Consider the following 14,081-nt stretch of genomic DNA (forward strand, 5'->3'; position numbering starts at 1 on the left):
AACCACCAAAAGAGCATGATTGATTATTATACTCATGTGATTGAATTTCTTTAAATTTTGCTTTTTAATGAATCTTTAAATTATAGTGTTAATAGTCACACTTGTTAATTTCAATAGAATATTTTCTGTAATGGAAGAAGAATAAACATGTAGCATAACTAAAGAAAAAAAAGAAAATCAAGTGAAATGGGAGAGTAAATGATAAATTCTCCAGTCTCTGTTCATCTCATCCAGTCTTTGTTAATCTCATGGTTGAGACCAGAAAGTTGCATGTCAGTCATTTGCTGTGTACTACATATACTCTGACTTAAAAGATATCTGGAATGATACAGCATCATATTGTTCCTTCTAATACTTAAGTGTCCTTGATACATAGAAAAGAGAAGAAAGTGCCAATCAGGCAGATTAAGACCTTTACTTACAAATGATTCATTTCCGTGCTTGCTTAATTTCTAAAAGTAGGTATCTGGGTGTTGTCCAACAAAATGAATGGAAAACTCCCAGCCTGCATGATACGTACATGTGAGACTGAAGTCACCTGGTAACTGGGTCAAGAATTCATGTTACACACTAAAGGATGCACTTCAAACAGAGGCTTATACTTTACACAACTTAAAAATAATAGTTAATAAGAAAACAACTTTTGAGAAGGGCTAATTTGCTTTGTAGTCAATTCCATCCAAATATGTACATAATAGTTTATATATGTGTATATAAATGTTATAAAAGTTGAAGAGATATCCTAATTTCCCACTGGTTTGTTGACCACATCTTTATTCCCAGAACCTGTGAATATCTTACTTTACATGGTAGAAGGGACTTTGTGGACATTAATTTAAGAATCTTGAGATGGATGATTCTGGATTATTTGGATGGGTGTGATATAATCACAAGAGAAAGGGAGGAGAATCAGAGTCAGTAGAAGAAAGTATAATGATGAGAGCAAAATACTGGAGCTATGCAAGGTTCAGGCCATGAGCCAATGGATGCAGGAAGCCTCCAGAAGCTGAGAAAAGTAAGGAAATGTATTCCCCCAGAGAAGAAACGCAGCCCTGCCAATATCTTGCTTTTTCCCTGGAGACCCATTTTGGACTTCTGACCTCCCACCAGACTAGTAAGGTAATAAATTCATGTTGTTTTAAGACACAAAGTTTGTGTTTATTTATTTATTTTAGAGACAGGGTCTCACTCTGTCCTGCAGGTTGGAGTGCAGTAGCACTCATAGCTCACTGCAGTCTCGAACTCCTGGGCTCAAGCGATCTTCCTACCTTAGGCTTTCAAGTAGCTAGGACTACAGGCTCATGCCACCATGCCCAGCCAGCTTTTTATTTGTATTATTATTATTATTATTATTATTATTATTATTATAGAGATAGGTTTTTGCTATGTTACTCAGGCCGGACTCCAATTCTCCAGCTTCAAGCAATCCTTCTGCCTTGGCCTCCCAAAGAACTAGGAATACAGGTGTGAGCCACCATGCCAGACATGGTAATATATTACAGCAGCAATAGGAAACAAACTGAAAGTAAGATTTCCAAATAAATGTATAATAATCACATAACTTTGCTATAATTATCTTAACCATTTCTGTGTTGTTCAATTTTTAGCTTGTTTCCATTTTTTTCTATTATAAATAGTGCTGAAGTGAATATCCTTATGCATAAATCTTAGCATACACTTCTGATTAATTTTCTTTAGATTAAAAAACTGGAAATGGCTTGGAGCAGTGGCTCACACCTGTAATCCCAGCACTTTGGGAGGATGAGGCAGGCAGACTTACTTGAGCCCAGGAGTTTGAGACCAGCCTAGGCAACGTGGTGAAACCCTGTCTCTACAAAAAATACAAAAATTAGCTGTGTGTGGTGGCACACGTCTGTGGTTCAGCTTCGCAGGAGGCTGAGGTGGGATGATCACTTGAGCCTGGGAGGCCAAGGCTGTGGTGAGTTGTAATTGGGCCAGTGCACTCCAGCCTGGGCAACAGACTGAGACCCTGTCTCTAAATAGATAAATAAATTAATAAAATTGGAAGAAATAAGAACCTGGAAATGAAATGACTGCTGCAATATTTTAAAAAATATTTAAACACAAAAATCAGTAGAGAGAAAGATACAAGTAACACTTAGATTCATACGTGAAGATGAACTTTCATTAATATAAGAAGTAAATTAGTGATAGAGATGAAGTAGCCTTTAATCCCCTTTTCCATCCTCCCTCCGTACTCTCATCTCTTCCAACACAAAGATTGAAAAATATGGAATGATTCACAAATGTGTGAACCACCCTTGCACATGGACCATGTTGGTCTCTGTGCTGTTCCAATTTTAGTATATATATTAATGAAGCAAGCACGAAGGTTTTATTTTATTCTTAAAAACACCCTTGAAGAAACTAGCCAACGTTATACATTATAGCTTCTTTATGACAATAACCCTTTTATACTCCAAAATACCTTCATAGACAAGAAGAGGCAAATACAGGCATTAAAAGAAGAAGAATGAGAAAGAGAAGGGCAGAATTGAATAATGAGCTAAATGGAGCTATTTTTTCTAGATAGGCATTTCATTTTCACTGTTGATTTTACCTCACATTTAAAGTATGAAAAGTTAAAATTTTGAAAATCATCTAATTATGCATTTACAAACCATTACTAATTTTGTCACCGTTCCCAAATTAGCCAGACTGGTCTCTATTCTGAGCTGTGAAGAAAAGGCAATAAAAAGGATATTGTTCCCTTTACTGTAACTCCACTGTTTTATTCAAGTGTCATCATGGCCACTTCACAATCTGATTTGAGAAGAGTTCTGTCAAGCTTGATCATAATTTGGATGAACTCTCTACTTACGCAGAACACAGCTCTGTTATGAGGATCAGGACTCATTCCAACTGTAGAATATCACAAAACTAGAGGTTGACCTAACGGAATCCCCAAATTAAAAAAATATTTCAAATATAAGATATTCTCAAGGTCTGTAACTTTTTAATAAGTTTTACATTCCAAACTGTCTATATGACAGTATCACTTTCTATTGAACAACAATTTTGATTCATTTGGAAGAAAAAGTATCAGACCCTCGTCAATCTAAATATTCTCCAGCTTTGGCAACATGGTGAAACCCTGTCTCTACTTAAAAAAAATACAAAAATTAGCCAGGTGTGTGGTGTGCACCTGTAGTCTAGGCTACTAGGGAGGCTGAGGTGGGGGGATCACTGGAGCCCAAGAGGTGGAAGTTGCAATGAGCCAAGATCATGGCACTGCACTCCAGCCTGGGTGACAGAATGAGACGCTGCCTTAAAAAAATAAATAAATAGGCCGGGCATGGTGGCTCACTCCTGTAATCCCAGCACTTTGGGAGGCTGAGGCAGGTGGATCATGAGGTCAGGAGTTCGAGACCAGCTTAGCCAGCATGGTGAAACCCCGTCTCTACTCAAAAAAAAAAATTAGCCAGGCATGGTGGCACGCAGCTGTAATCCCAGCTACTCAGGAGGCTGAGGTAGAATTGCTTGAACCCGGGAGGTGGAGGTTGCAGTGAGCTGAGATTGTACCACTGCACTCCAGCCTGGGCAACAGAGCAAGACTCCATCTCAAATAATAATAATAATAATAATAATAATAATAATAATGTAAATATTCTAACACAAGTTTTAGATAGTATAATTTATATAAAAACAAGATAAATTTACTGCTATTTAAATGATACATATGAATTAATTCCTATAAAATATTTTACATAACCAAAAGCATACATCACAAAGCTAAAAATTAGTATTTGGGTAACTGAACCCTGAAAACACAAAGTATTTATTTCTTATAGTCTGTACTATTTTCTCAGATAAAGCCATGAGTAATGTGTTTTTTCATTGCTTTCAATAATTTAAACAGTTGTTTAAAGCTAAAATAAATAATCAAATAATAGATGTCATTATATGTATATATAAGCAAAGAGAGATTTTATGTGTAATTAAAGGGCTAGTTTTCCAAGATACCAATTATATCTGTGTTTAAAATAATGACAATATGAATAATGCACCACCTTCTATAGGTATGTTTTACTTATTCTGATAAATGAAGCAAGGAAGAAGAAAGTTTCCCTAAATACCTCTAAAAAACCCTATAGGAGAAACTATTATTTTAGAATCAAAAGGATTTAAGCTTTGACTGGTAACATATAAACATAATCAAGGAGGAGCCATTTAATAAGATGGGCTGGTCTTCAACTTACCTGTTACTGTCCTTCCTAAATTCTGAGTAACAACTTATTATATAAACGGATTTCATCTTAGAGGGATGTGCTTCATATTTAATTTTTAATGTATGCTTCTTACTTTCTAATCCAAATAAAACACACTTCAGAAATATAGACACTGCTGCCGGGCACAGTGGCTCATGCCTGTAATCCCAGCACTTTGGGAGGCCGAGGCCAGCAGATCACCTGAGGTCAGGAGTTCAAGACAAGCTTGGCCAACATGGTGAAACCCTGTCACTACTAAAAATACAAAAAATTAGCCAAGTGTGATGGTGCATGCCTGTAGTCCCAGCTACTCGGGAGACTGAGGCAGGAAAGTGGCTTGAACCCAGGAAGCGGAGGTTGCAGTAAGCTGAGATCACACCATTGCACTTCAGCCTGGGCAACAGAGCGAGACTCCGTCTCAAAACAAAACAAAACAAAGCAAAACAAAACAAAACAAAAAATGTAGACACTAGAGAAGTGTAACAACAAAAAAAAATTCATTAGCTAGGCACAGTGGTTTGCTCCTATAATCCTAGCTACTGGAGAGGTTGAGGTAGAAAGAAAACTTGAGGCCAGGACTTCAAGGCCAGCCTGGGCAAACCCAGCTCTACAAAAAATAAAAATAATAAATATTGTGCATTATTATTTTATAGAGGTACATTTTCTTTTAAGGTTATCCTCATTCGTCATTAACATTCAAGAGAGTATAAAAAATTCATTCATATACACGTGAATAATGGAAATTTATTGTGATGTCTTTAACCTAGGGTTGTTTTGGATGTGTGGTGTTAGGGTGACTTGCATCATTTAATCACCTAAAAAGCTTGTTAAAAAAGTACTTTCCCACGTTCCACCCAGAGTCAGACGCCTCCCTGAATCAGAATCACCAGGCCTCCCTGAATCAGAATCACCAGGCCGGGTGTGGTTCAGAAGTCTGCATCTGAAACAAGACTATCTGGTGATACTGGTAGAGGCGGTGGAAGGAGGGACCTCCAAGCAGCGTTGCTTTAGGGGCTGATGTCAGATTTATCTAAGGTTTGCTCTATAAAGCTCCCTTATAGTACATTTCAATGTAATACCAGAGGATCTCTATTGTGTATTTTGTAAGGTTTTTTTGTTTTGTTTTGTTTTGACGGAATTTCGCTCTTATTGCCCAGGCTGGAGTGCAATGGCACAATCTCAGCTCACTGCAACCTCCACCTCCTGGGTTCAAGCAATTCTACTGCCTCAGCCTCCCGGTAGCTGGGATTACAGGGCCCCCCCACCGCCACGCCCAGCTAATTTTTTGTATTTTTAGTAGAGACAGGATTTCACTATGTTTGCCAATCTGGTCTTGAACTCCTGACCTCAGGCGATCCACCTGCCTCAGCCTCCCAAAGTGCTGGGATTACAGGGGTGAGCCACTGCACCTGGTCCGTGAGGCTTCTTTTTAAAATAATGATTGACAACGAATGGAACTGCCCACAATGGCAGTCCTTACAAGAGTCACTAAATTAGTCGTATCCCCAATTTGATACTAAGCCATTCAAAGCTACTTAAATGCTGACTCCTGCAAGCAATTGTGTAACAGCACTGATCAGCCATTATACATGATTGATACTTTGTGTGCTATTTAGTGTTCTCTTTTAATAAGCATAAAAATCTAATTCCTTTCTCATACACCCCACTTCCAGGGTATAGCAGCTACACCACAGCCCCATAAAGAATAACTATCTTTTTTGGCAGGGCATGGTGGCTTATGCCTGTAATCCTAGCACTTTGGGAGGCCAGGGAAGGAGGGTCACTTGAGTCCAGGAGTTCAAGACCAGCCTGGGCAACATAGTGATATCTTGTCTCTACAAAAAATAAAGATAAATAAAAATTAGCCAGTTATGGTGGCACACACTTGTGGTTCCAACTACTTGGGAGGCTAAGGTGGGAAGATCACTTGAGCCTGGGAGGTCAAGGTTGCAGTGAACCATGATAGTTGGGTGAGACTCCCAACTTTCCCAAAAAAAAAATATATATATATGTGTGTGTGTGTGTGTGTGTGTGTGTGTGTGTGTATTAGCCAGGTGTGTTGGTCCATACCCATAGTCCAGCTACTTGGGAGACTGAGGAGGGAGAATCGCTTGAGTCCAGGAGGTCAAAGGTACAGTGAGCTATGATTGTGCCACTACACTCCAGCCTGGTCTGCAGAGTAAGACATGGCCTCAAAACAAAACAAACAAAAAGGAATAACTATCTTTTTAATATTCCCGTTAACTGAGATTTTATTTTGTAGTTTATATTTTTAAAAATAGACTTCTTTTGTTTCCCAAAAGCAAAACTATAACATCATTTCTTTTTCTATCTACATATCCTTGAAACTACCTTTGCAAAATTACGACAGTAAGAGAAATCTGACATGGTTGACTCCATCTTGCTTCTGACCCCCAGGCTGTCCTTGGTCATTCCTGGGCATGGGCCAAGCTAACTTTGGGAGGAATCAAGTTTATAGTTTAACTTGAAAGCAAAGATGATGATGGTCCCTCCCTAAAACTAATCCCCTCCTTGTTCAGGGGCCCAAAACCACCTTTGGAAGACTAATAAAAGGCCACAAGAATAGGATTATGAGAGGTACCTGAATTATGATAAGATAGGCATAGTTTCTATAATCTTTTATTGCTCAGGGCTTCTGTGGCCAGAGGTCACAGGATTTGTGAGTTTCCCAGTTGCTCATATAGAGAACATCACTATTGTAGAACCTAAGATTGGTTTTCAGAGATATCTTTCAGACGGACCCCACCAGGACTCCTGACTCATGACTCGACTGATCCTGTGGTCCCACCCAGAGGCAGACTCAGTGCACAAGGACTGTTTTCCACACCCCTATGAATCCATCCCCAACCAATCAGCAGCACCTATTCCCTAGCCCCCTACCCACCAAATTATCCATAAAAACTCTAACCTCTGAGCCTTTGGGGAGACTGATTTGAGTGATAACTCCAGTTCTCCCTCAGGGGCCAGCCTCACATCAGTTAAACTCTTCCTCTACTGTAATGCTGTGGTCCCAGTGGATGTTTTTCATTTGTGCAGTGGGCAGGAAGAACACTCAGATGATCAGAGTCTTTTTCCTAAAATAGCCTCAGATTTGCAGGAAATAATGGCAAGTTCATCCTGTTGAGAATCACATTTATGTAAAAACCTCAGGGCCAGGCATGGTGGCTTATACCTATAATCTCAGCACTTTGGGAGGCTGAGGGAAGAGGATCACTTGAGCCCAGGAGTTCAAGACTAGCCTGGACAACATAGTGAAATCCTGCCTGTACAAAAAATAAAGATAAATAAAAATTAGCCAGGCATGGTGGCACACACTTGTGGCCCCAACTACTTGGGAGGCTAAGGTGGGAAGATCGCTTGAGCCTGGGAGGTCAAGGTTTCAGTGAGCCATGATAGTGCCATTATAATCCAGCCAGGGTGACAGAGTGAGACCCTATCTCAAAAATAAATAAATAAAATTCAGATACCAATGTCCATCAAATAAAAATGCAGATACCGAGTCAAGTGGCCATTATTAATCTTGGATCTAATTTTAGAGTTTATAAAATTGGCTACACAAGTCTTGAGGTTAGTTAATGATGTGAGGACTCTTGGGTATCACTTGAAACCAACAGAGGGATCATTGTGTGGTTGTAACTCTGTGTCTATCCTCTGATCATATTATGTCTGTATCTCTCCCTGTCCTGTATCTGGAATCATTCTTTGGTGCTGTCTCCAGAACTACATGTCAGTTATCTCTGATCCATCTTTTGCTAATATATATAGCTATCCAGAGTATGCTCAGTTGTTATAGCTTCTCACAGATCTTCAGAGTCTTTTAAATGTTACCTCTTGATTTTTATCTTTCAATGAACTTCCTCCCACTCAAGCATGGAGTTCTTTGCTGCTACTCCTCTTACACATCCTCTATCTTCATGTTCAGATACTACCAAGGATAGTGTATGCACTCCGTACTGTAGTGCAAGCATTTCTTGTCTAGACTTTGATCTTGGTTGGCCTTCATCAAGTAAGTTTAAAAGTGAATTCTCAGGTCCTAAGCAATATATCTGTTTGCTTTCCCTTCTACACAAAATAGAAAGTTTGAATGGTCTTTGGGGATTAATACAAAACACTCTTGTAGTAGTCCATTTTCATACTGCTGTTAAAGAACAACCTGAGACTGGTTGATTTAGGAAGAAAAGGGGTTTAATTGATTCACAGTTCTGCATGGCTGGAAAGATTTTAGGAAACTTACAATCATGGCAGAAGACAAAGAGGAAGCATGTTTTACATGGCATCAGGAAAGAGAGAGTGAAGGGGGAAGTGCCACACTTTTAAACCTTGAGATCTCATGAGAACTCACTCACTATCACAAGAACAGCAAGGAGGAAATCTGACCCCATGAACCAATCACCTCCCACCAGGGCCCTCCTCTGACACTGACACGTGGGGGTTACAGTTAGAGATGAGATTTGAGTGGGGACACAGAGCCAAACCATATCAACTCTCCAGTCCCTAAAATAAAGTAAGTAACTAACATGATCATAATCCAATATATTAAAAAGCTCTTCCCTGTCATTACCACAGGATTTAGAGGTTATGGAATACTTACAAGTTGTATAATGAAAATATAGAGATAACGTTTTTTATTTGGGGGCTCTGTTTATTTTATGGAAGCCCCCAAATCGAGATGGAAATTCAAAATTTCAAAACCTAAGTCATGTTGACTAATGAAAGGACAGGAAAAGCATAAAGAATAATAAATGGAAAAATGAACTGAAACTAAAATGCTATTAGAAAAATTTTAAGTAAGAAAGTCACTGAACTATTTTCAAAGTGACATATCAGAAAAAGAAACTTGCAAATAGCTAAAGCTAGTGAGGCAGTCCCAAAAACCAATAAGGAGAAAAATCATCCTAAAAATGATGGATGATTTAATCAGGACAACTAAAATTAAACCAGAAGGAGAGAACACACACAGGTAGTAAAATATGTCACACCACATTCTGTAGAGCTAGAAAAAAATGGGAGTATTGAATTCTTTAATAATAAATGGAATCCTCCAAGTATTAAAATAAACTAACAGACTTTTCCAGTTATGTGCAAAAGGCATTCATTAACAATAGCACATTAGCATTCATGAAAATTTTTTGGATGCTCTTAAGAGATTCTAAAGCTTTCATTTGCCTTTTAATACACAAATTACACTGTGATTTGTCTGTCATTTTAAGTAGATCAGAGAATACCTGAGTTTCACTGTACCTTCATCTTTTGCAGGATTTCAATAAGTAGTGCATACATATTTCGGTGAATTAGTCATGATTAAATAATACTTATCTTCTACTGGAAAAATGCATTGGTGGCCAAATTCTGTGACTTCTGAAGTACTTGGCCCTGACAAACTCAATACAAAGCTATAGGAAAGTGCAAAGTGTACAATAACATATTACTTGAAAGTTACGTATTACTTTTTTGCTCTCATGGCTTTTCATCATATTATTATTAGATCAATGTAATATTATCATATGTATTTCTCTGAAATATCTCCCATCCTTTTTTGTTTGTAGTTAACTTGTAGGATATTATTACGTATGTATGTTATATGTTATATGGTTATACGTATATAACCATGTATATAACTAATGGTTCTATGTTTTATTTTTGTCCATTTTTTTTCTGCTGTAAGTACAATTTCAGTACTATTATGAACCCAAAACATATTTTATACTGTCCTGGCAACTTACTTTGGTGATGGCATACTTCATGACATTTATCACAACATATTTGCTAATGGGAATATAGGTTGCAGGTTAAAAATTAAAAATGACAGACGTGGACCTTTGGAGCATAAGGCCTTCTGAGCCAAGATTTTGTATATTTCTCTTTTGAAAGATGCTAGTTAGTTCTATCTGGTTTAATACACTGTGAAAAGAAGTCTTCTGCCTGACTTGCCTGTGCCATCTGCATCAACTCAATCTGAAAGGTATTTTCAACTTGTTCCGTTAAAATGAGGGGTTGTTTATTAGCTTATTCTAAACTTATCTCCCAAATATTTGTCTACGAATTCTCTCCTAGTATAACACTGTTTATCTAATTATTTAATACATTAAATTAATTATTTATCAGAACAAGAAGGAACATTATATTGTTTTTAAATTTAGAACTATACATTCAGATCTGCTAAGCATCACATGTGAAGTAAATACAATTTCCTATAAAATTCTGGGTTTATGAGCCTGGGCAACATAGTGAAACCCTGTCTCTACAAAAAATACAAAAATTAGCTGGGTGTAGTGGTGTGTGCCTGCGGTACCAGCTACTTAGGGGGCTGAGGTGGGAGGATTGCTTGAGCCCAGAAGGTCAAGGCTGCAGTGAACCAAGATCACGCCACTGCTTTCCAGGCTGGGCGACAGAGCGAGACCCTGCCTCAAAAAAAAAAAAAAAAAATGGGGTTTATGTTTTCATCTTGGCCAAAAAAGAGGCACAGTGAAGAATCCCTGAGATGACTGGGTTGATATTAGCCTGTTGATGTGACTGTGCAGGAACTTGCTGAAGCTATCAAGTTTCAAGTGACTGCATACACAGCAGAAAGAGTTTTCACCACACCCTTTTCTTGCCTTCTGAAGCTTTCACATCACATTACATGAGCAATCTTGACTCTTGTATATGTTGATTTTAATTATCCACGTCCCGTGTGAGATTTAGCCTTTATTCCTTAATAAAAGTGGATACGTTGTGATAATCCAGTAACATTTCTCACATTTAAATCATTCATATCTGCAATCACATTGATATTAAATTTCCTTCTTTGCAGTAATATGTTTCTAGCAAATTAATTCTATGGTATTGTCTTCGTTGAGGATAAAATAAAAATAAAATAGAAATGGAAGTGCAATATCTTAAGAAACAAAGTAGTAATATTTGAGGATGCAAAGGAGAGCTTTAGGGGAAAAACCAGATTGCCAGGAAAATTCTGAAGCAAGTGACAATAGAAGAGTAGGTGAGAGTAAGAATGAAACCGGAGTAACGAGACTATAAAGCAAACAAACAGGACTAATTAGTCTTTTAAAAAATTAAAATTGGTATATTGCAAAACCATTGCTATAAAGAATATATTATTAAGTAGTATTTAAGACTTTTGGTGTATATGTTTTACAAATCTTAATATTGAGAATAGAGATTTTTACACCAAGTTTATTAACATGAAATAAAAGAACAAGTAAAAGTTAATTTTCAGCCAGCAGTCAGTACTGAATGGTTCATATGCAGGTAAATGGATAAAAAAGTCAAATGTATCTGCATTCTAGTCATGTAGATATGGTATCTTGAAATATGAATGTGGCCTAAGGGATTTATACAGAATGTGTTTTCTTCTTCACTTGCTAGCATAATTTTCTTTTCCAACTTAGTTTTGGATTGAACGTATGAACTAATTATATGCCATTGTTTTTGTTAAAATCATATCAAGAAAGGAGGTTAGACAAATGTCTGTCAGTGGGTGAATGGATAAACAAAATGTGTTATGTATGTACAATGAAATATTATTCAGTCTTAAAAAGGAATGAAATTTGATACATGGCACAACATGGGTGAGCGTTGAGGACATTATACTAAGTGAAATAAGCCAGACCCCAAAGAACAAATATTATATGATTCAGTTTATATAAGGTACCTAGACTAGTCAAATTCATAAAGATGAAAAGTAAAATAGTGGTTATTAAGGGATGGGGGAATGTGGAATGGGAAATTATTGTGTAATGAACACAGAATTTCACTTTGGGATAATGAAAAGGTTTTGAAGACAAAGAATGATGTTGGTTGCACAACGATAAGAAAGTCCTTTTTTTCTGAGATGGAGTCTTGCTCTTTCACTCAGGCTGCAATGCAGTGGCATGATCTTGGCTCACTGCAACCTCCACCTCCCAGGCTCAAGCTTTTCTCTTGCCTCAGCCTCCTGAGTAGCTGCGACTACAGGTGCACACCAGCACAACTGGCCAATTTTTGTATTTTTAGTAGGGACACGGTCTTACCGTGTTGGCCAGGCTGGTCTCGAACTCCTGACCTCAAATGATCTGCCCATCTTGGCCTTCCAAATTGCTGGGATTACAGGTGTGAGCCACTACACCTGGCCCAATGCAAAAGTTCTTAATGCCACTTAAATTCTACACTTAAAAATTGTTAGGATGCTAAATTTTATCTTATGCATATTTTACCACAATAAAAGGGTGTTAGAGAACTTGAAACATCTGTAGCCCATTTAAGATCTTAGGATCACTTCAAAAACATGCTAAAATCCAACCAGAAAGAGTATGGAGAAGCACAAAATAATGGGCTGACGTCAACATCCATTAGTGATAAAAGAGCTATTACAATAAATCACTTTAATGAGTCATTTTAGTGAACATCTGTGTATAAAGAAATGTGTTTAAGGTGAATCTGCCTCTTTTAAGAAATGTTCAAAATATGATAACATGCTCTACATCTGTTTACTTGTTGAGACTGGACTGATTAATAAAAGATTTTAATTTTTTACAAGAATACATTGGTAAGAAGTCAAGTGAGAAAATAAATCAATATATTTATTTGAACTATTTGCTAAGATTTCTAATAACTCAGAAGATTTCATCTATGCAACTCTTTTCTTTTCTTTTCTTTTTTTTTTTTTTTTTTTTTTTGAGACAGGATCTCACTCTGCCACTCAGGCCGGAATGCAGTGGCAAAATCATGGCTCATTGCAGCCTCAGCCTCCCAGGCTGAAGCTGAACTTAAAGTATGTGCCACCACACAGAGAATTAGCCTGGCTAATTTTTTTACTTTTATAGAGGCGGGGTCTTGCCATGTTGCTCAGGCTGGTCTAGACCTCTTGGACTCAGTGATCCTCCCACCTGCCTCCCAAAGTGATGGGATCACAGGCATGAGTCACTGTGCCTGGCCTGATGTAACTCATTTTTATCCTACAGATTAAAAGTTAATACTTATTTAGTTAAAAATTATGCAAAGGGATGCTGAGCAGTAGTTTGCAGTGCTGCATTGTGTAGGAGCAGACAGTGTAGGTTAATGAGTTTAAAGATATAAATATTTTCTATTATGACATATGTTAACATTTTCAAACCAAAATACATAAAAAGGTAGGGGGGAACTAGTGTATTTTTTAAATCTCTTAACAAATATTCTTAAATCAAAAGAATATACACATGTGATGCTATTCTATCCCCACATATTTTCAAAGAGTTAACTTACTTCAATGTTAAAGTTAAACTAGATATTATAACTTCACATACTATATCTTCTTCCTGTTATACTTTAATTATTTCAAATTTATTTTTTAATAAATGTCCTTAATCTCTAAAGTTTTCAGACTATTTAAAAAGGTGCAGGAGTGACATCAGTAAAAATGTTAGAATAAGGTTCTCAAAAATTTTCTCCTCTAGAAAAGCAACCGGCAAAGGTAACAGAATCATCTTTTTCAGGATTCTAGAAATTAACCAAATGCTCGAAGCAACCCGGAAAGTGTTTATTCAAGAAAAAATAGATACTCAACAAAAATCGCGGAGTTTTGTGGAATTTTATCATGCTCTAGTTTTATGTCTTGCACTTCAGCTCAGTGGCAACCATGAAAAATAACAGTCTGCATTCCTGGTGCACCTTCATAGCTATTGGAATTAGCAAACAGAGCTGGAGCCATTTCAAAGAGTCATTCCTGAATATCTGTCCTTATTTGACCTGCCTGAAGGATTCCAGAAAGATGCACTTACAAGGTAACTTGGCACGTTCCCAGTACTAAAAGCCATATGGCAGGTGAGTGTGGGGGCATTTGTCAGAAACAATTATAAGCAAGAGTTTTACTTTCGT

The 14,081-nt window shown here is 37.4% G+C and overlaps 1 non-coding gene across 1 annotated transcript; it reads right to left on the minus strand.

The window, feature by feature from the left end:
- Positions 1-2,245: 2,245 nt before the first annotated feature.
- Positions 2,246-2,349, minus strand: LOC116477472 (U6 spliceosomal RNA). The gene has a single exon (XR_004250466.1). It is a non-coding gene; the product is annotated as a U6 spliceosomal RNA (small nuclear RNA).
- Between the last annotated feature and the right edge of the window lie 11,732 nt (positions 2,350-14,081).

Source organism: Hylobates moloch, unplaced genomic scaffold (genome assembly GCF_009828535.3).
Source record: "Hylobates moloch isolate HMO894 unplaced genomic scaffold, HMol_V3 SCAFFOLD_2, whole genome shotgun sequence".
NCBI lineage: Eukaryota > Metazoa > Chordata > Mammalia > Primates > Hylobatidae > Hylobates > Hylobates moloch.